This window comes from Acomys minous, assembly GCF_964271855.1.
Source record: "Acomys minous genome assembly, chromosome: 2".
Taxonomy (NCBI): Eukaryota; Metazoa; Chordata; class Mammalia; order Rodentia; family Muridae; genus Acomys; species Acomys minous.
This window is the reverse complement of record NC_140484.1, coordinates 43,544,865-43,550,804: the sequence shown is the minus strand read 5'-3', so window position 1 is coordinate 43,550,804 and position 5,940 is coordinate 43,544,865. Positions and strand designations below refer to the sequence as shown.

The 5,940-nt window shown below is 44.9% G+C and overlaps 1 pseudogene across 1 annotated transcript; it reads right to left on the bottom strand.

The window, feature by feature from the left end:
- Nucleotides 1–3,882: 3,882 nt before the first annotated feature.
- LOC311590419 (histone-binding protein RBBP4-like) lies at nt 3,883–5,351 on the bottom strand (annotated as a pseudogene). Its single transcript has one exon. The product of its transcript is annotated as a histone-binding protein RBBP4-like (transcript).
- Nucleotides 5,352–5,940: the final 589 nt, after the last annotated feature.

Sequence of the window (5,940 nt, the reverse complement as noted above, 5' to 3'; positions counted from 1 at the left end):
ACAGTAACCCAAGTTGCCCCAGGCAGCAGCCTGTGGCAACACACAGAGTCACTTTAACAATAACTGAAATGTCACTGGCTTGCATCTCCCCTGCTGTTCACACAGGGCTTCTACCTACAGTGAACCGCCCCTTCCAGGATGCCCAGAGACTTTGCAAAAGGCCCAGAAAAAAATTCCAGCCTCCCCAGAGAGCCACTGGGTGGCACTACACCTGCACAGTCCCCGCATTACCATGCCTAAGTTGCCGGGGAGTAGAGCAAAAATTTTTTACGTGGCACAGCAGGGGAGTAGTGCAGCACCTCATTAGTCTGAGCTGGTATTCCCCAAACAGTAATGCTTGTACCATTATGTTTTTACTGAGGATTGTTTTCTAAATAGCTTTTCAAGTTTTTACTTAACAGCTCTTAAACTTTAAGTGGAACAGGTAGTGTTCATACATTGATTATTCAAATAATGGCAGGGGCATATTCCCTCCTTCCCAGGACCCAAAATAATAATGATGCAAAAGTGTAGAAAGATGAGCACTGAGGAGAGAGAAAGGGAGAAGCACAGACATTGACTAGTGAGGAAGGAGCCCATCATGCCATCTATTGTAGACCATAGGCAGACATTAAAAGCAGTGGGGTTAGCATCCAAGTTTTGTTCCTGGAGATCCCCGAGACCCACTGATAAGTCAGATTAACCAGTTAACATATATCAGTTATATTGGATGAGGAAGATACCATACCACACGGGGTATGTATATAATGCAAAGAGAAGCCCCTGAGGTGTTGACACCCTCTCTTTCATCCCTAATGAGGACTGGAGCACTCAGATCCTTTTATGGAACTAACTAGAGGTAGGTGCTTATGTTGGCTGTGCCCCAACCCCCACCCTGTGCCAGGGATGGAAGCCAGAGTACTGTGCACACTAGACAAACACCTTACTGCTGAGCTACAGCCCAGCCATGGCCTGGGGGATTGTTAAGGGATGGCGTGTCCAAACTGCCTTACTGAATAAAGCAAGAAATCATAAAGATTGACAGGCAGACCAGAACCAGGGGGAAAAGGAAACTCTAGTTTTGAAAAGAGACAGATACTGCAGCAAACACCTCCAGGCTTGGACCACGGGAGAGAAGAAAGCTGGTAAAACAGGGTTGGAATGTGTTTGTCATGTGACGCCTTGTCGGCAGTTGAGCAAAAGAAACAGCCAAGCCATGATGAAGGTCTAGAACCCTCCAGTGTGTTTGGGAGACCAGATTTGTTTTTCCTTTACATATTTCTGTGCTGTCCATTAAAGGCAGGCAAGACTAGTTTAAGGTTGCAAAAAAAAAATGCAAAAGGAAGCCCAAGAAATAATTCTTCAGTGCTTGCCCCTGCCGAGGTAAGTTAACTAAAGACGGGCTGTATAATCAATATGCATTGCGTTCAGGATTCTGGCAGGAGTGAGTTTTACTCGTTCTTGGGCAGGATTGCCATAGATAAGACCAGCAGAGTGCCTAGAACACAAAATTAAGGAGCCACAGGTTTCCAGGGTCTCACTCACTCAGAGATGACATCAAGATGCCCTGTGGGGGAGGACTTTTCTTTAAATTGCATGCCTTAGCTCCCCTGACTGCTGTGCTCTAGACCTGCCCTGCCTTGGTTCTTCCTGCCCCAGTCAGCTTTCATTTCAATTCAAGCTCAGACACTATTTGCCACATACGTGGTTTAGAATTCTTGGCCAGTTCAAAGATACATTTCACTAGGAGATGTCTCTGCAGAACATAAGAGCACACCCCCCATTCTACAGAGAACAGGGAGGTCAGGCGTCTTGTCCAAGGTAGCACTTTGGGCCAGGAGCAGGCAAGCTCCATGCAGTTAATCTTCATGATGACTGCTGCTAGCAAAAGCATTTGGTATTGAATTCATTTCCCTAATCATCCCATTTCTGGAGAGAAACTAACCCAAATGTTCATATAGCCCATCCAAAGGCTCTGTGTCTCTTAGTTTGTTCCCGTCAGATCCACAGAGTACCGGTAGTGTCTAGCCAAGGCTGCTGGCTGCTCAGAACAGATGCCACTGAATTCTCCACTCACTGCAGCCTTCCACGAAGGCCACAAGCCTCTGGTTCTCTGATTCCAGCTGTAAACATGTGTGGATGGGCAGCCAATGAAGGCATTTGCCAAGGAGGCCTTAAAATCAGGACACAGAGGCAGGGGAAGCAGGTTCTCTGGATGAGACCTGATAGGCTGTGGCCATATGGTGGGGGAGGAGGTCCCCTTCTGTCACAGGCCTAGGGGAGGGGAAGAGGGCAGAAGAGGGATGGAGGGTGGGAACAGAAGAAACAAGTGAGGGGATAACAATCAGGATGTAATCGGAATAAACTATAATACATTTTTCAAAATTCTGTCACAAATGAGAGGCATGTTGTCCCTAGCTTTCAGCAACTCTGGTTTTTCCTTTACTGAAGAAAGAAGGGGAAAAAAGCCCCCAGTTGTAGGGCCATTACCTGGAGCTCAGCCTGAGGCCTAAACATCTAAATAGGATGTTAATTCAACCAAGCCATATTTCATCCAGCCAGTTTCAGGTACCATCTCAACAGCAAATTTCATCAAAATGGATATCCTTCCCCATATCCTTTACAGATTTCATATAAATTTGAAATATGAAATGGAAATTTATTCAATTATAAGCACTTACACAGTTAGTCATGGAGGGTCATAGGCCTGACAATGAGACAGGCCAACCAAAATGGAGATGGCATCAAACTATCATGGTCAAAGATTAACCCTTTAAAAAAGCAACTCTTCTCAAGGATTAATTTAATTTTAATATCAAATACAAATTAGCATTTCACTTTTTCTCAACCTTACAATTCACCAGTAGTACAACTGCCAGGTAAACATGCACACATACACACATACATACATACATACATACATACATACATACATACATACATACATACATACGCACACACACACACACACACACACATGCACACAGGCTGGAGAGTTAAACGCACTATTTGTTCTTCCAGAGGTCCTGAGTTCAAATCACAGCAAACACATGGTGGCTCACAATCATCTATATCCTTTGATGCCACCTTCTGGCATGCAGGTATACATGCAGATAGAGCACTTAAAAAGTAAATAAATAAATCTTAAAAAATAAAACCCTAGAAAAAATTTAAAAATTTAAAAAATAAAGCCCTACACACAACAAAAACAGACTCTGTTCAGCTCTCTGGCAGGTGCTCACCAACAAAGCTTTCCTGAACTAAGTCCCCCAGTTTTAAGATTTAGAGAACACTCCTGGTTTGAGCTAACAGCACTGTTGATGCCACCTCCTGTAGCCAAATAACTAAACAAAGTCTGGGTCTCAAACCAATGTTAAATCCATCTCAAGTAATTTGAGCAGAACCCCTGGGCCCGGATCCGCCCGTCATGATGTTCTTCTTGTAGGTTTCTAGGACCCTCTGGATCCTTCTATTTCCCCATTCTCCCATACTGCACCAACCAAGGGCAAGACTTGCAGTAAACATCGAACCCCTTCTCAGATCTAGCCAATGGACAAGACATTCTCCACAGTTGAGTGGAGAGCGGGGACTGACTTGGACGTGAACTCTGGTGCTCCATATTTGACCACCTCCCCTTGGTGGGGAGGCCTGGTGACACTCAGAGAAAGGATAAGCAGGATACCAAGATGAGACTTGTTAGCCTATGACCACATAGTGGGGGAGGAGGTCCCACTCGGTCACAGACATAGGGGAGGGGAATAGGGTGAAAGTGGGAGGGAGGAAGGAATGGGAAGATACAGGAGGTGGGATAACAATTGAGATGTAATCTAAATAAATTCATTAAATAAAAAATAAACAAATCCATCTCAAGGATTCAGAGGAAGACATGAGGAGTCTAAATCACAAGTGCAGACATGTCTAAGATTCTTGTCCTTCTGGGTCTACACTTTCTTCAGGGTCTTCATCATTATAAAAGTTCTCCATTTGCCACCTGCCACACTTGCATGGTACCATCTTCTGATGCAGAACAGTTCACCCAAGGTTCACTGGGATTCCAGGAGAAATTAGATATTTTGGCAGTGTGGCCACCATGAATAAACAACTACTCTGGTGAGCCATTCTGTGCACTGTCCAGGGACTATTCTCCAATTTGACATAGATCCCAGACGTTTAGCCTACGATCAGCATCCCCAGAAGCAAAAATAGTCTCATTGTGAGGTGACCGCTGAAGTTGGAATAGTTCAGCCTTATGTGATTTAAAGGGAATGCAACGTGAGTTTCAGATTTCTCAGATCCCACAAGGCGATCCTGTGGCAAGAATGATCTCACAATAAGAACTGAAAGATGGACAGTTCATGTCAGCAGTGTGAGCACTGACCAAGCGGCTTGGCTTGGAAGCATTGTTCTAACGAGTATCCCAAGTCATATGCTTCTGATCATCAGCAGCTGACCCAAACAGAGACTGGTGGAGAAGATGCTAGGAAATGTCCTGTACAGCCTCTGTATGCCCCGTAAAGATGCTTTTCACATCCACCACCTTTTCTTCTTTTGGGCCTGCACTGATGTCCCACGGGCAAATGGTATGATCATCTGAGGTGCTAAGCAAGTGCCCACTGAGATTTGGACTCCAAGAAAGAGCATATAACTTTCCTTCTGATGTCCACAGAGATGCAAATCTGGGCTTAACAGGATGCTTTGTGTAGTCAAAAACAAGGACATGACTACTTAGAGTCTGTGTTGCAATGATGCAAGGATTCAGGGGCACGTAACGCATCCTGTTTACTTTTCATTCATGGTTGATCTTGATTTCTATCTCAATTTTCCCGCTGACGAAGCCAAAGCCTCCAATTTCTCCTTTTTCTCTGTAGTAGTGTGGTGCATCAAACTGAGCATCTTCGTTAGGGAGCTGCACACTGGCTGTCACCAGGTGGTTCTGTTCATCTGATGTGTGCATTTCCAGGACAAGCCAATGAATGCTGAAATTTTTCCCTTCAGGCTTGCTTACCTCTGGAAGCCACTGGGCAGTTAAGCTGGGCCATTCTAGGGCATGGGTCACCACCAAATCATAAAGAAAATGGGTGCTCTCTTTTCCCATATTTTGTATTCCTTGTTGATCACATGTTCTTCCACTGTGTTGTCAAATGCTGCTTCTTAGTCAACCATGGCACCAGGCAATCCAGGAAGGGTTGGGGGGATCCCAGAGTCATGTGTTGCAGGAGGGATGGGGAGGCTACCCTCTACAGATTTCTTGTTCTTGGTTCTCAACTGGTACATTTAAAAACCGGAAGTAAAATGAACTCATCTCCAAATTGTGCTTTTGTGTTCGTGTGTGTGTGTGTGTGTGTGTGTGTGTGTGTGTGTGTGTGTGTGTATGTCTGTCTGTGTGTGTGTGTGTCTGTGTCTCTGTGTATGTCTGTATGTCTGTGTGTCTGTGTGTGTGACTCGGTGTGCATCTGTGTGTGTACGTCTGTGGGGGTTGCGCGTGTGCGTGCACGTGCGCAAATACCTATCACACTGGTAAGGATGTATTTTATGATTTGAGTCCCTTCCCAAAGCCTGGGTCTTAGGCACCATTACACAAAGCTTTGCCGCCCTCTGCTGTTGAAAAGAAGAATCGTGTGGGACAAACAGTAACTGAATTGGAGAGAACATTCCAAGGAGACTGTACCTAAGGGTGTTTGTATATGCTGTGTAAAGTGGCTGTAAAGAGGGTCTGGTATCACAGGATTGTCCGTGTAACACTTGAATTAACACTTCTCAGAAAAAGTCAACCTCAACCCTGATAAGCTCAGAGGGGGATAGATTGCGTGCTCACCTGCATAGCGGAACAAAATCAATCAAGTGAGTCTTTGGTCACTGGACTAAAAGACTCAAGATTGATTTTTCCCCTTTTAGTAAAATATGAAACTCCCAGGAAACTTTAAGTGTTACTGGAGTCCTGTGTCTTATGAGGATTTATGT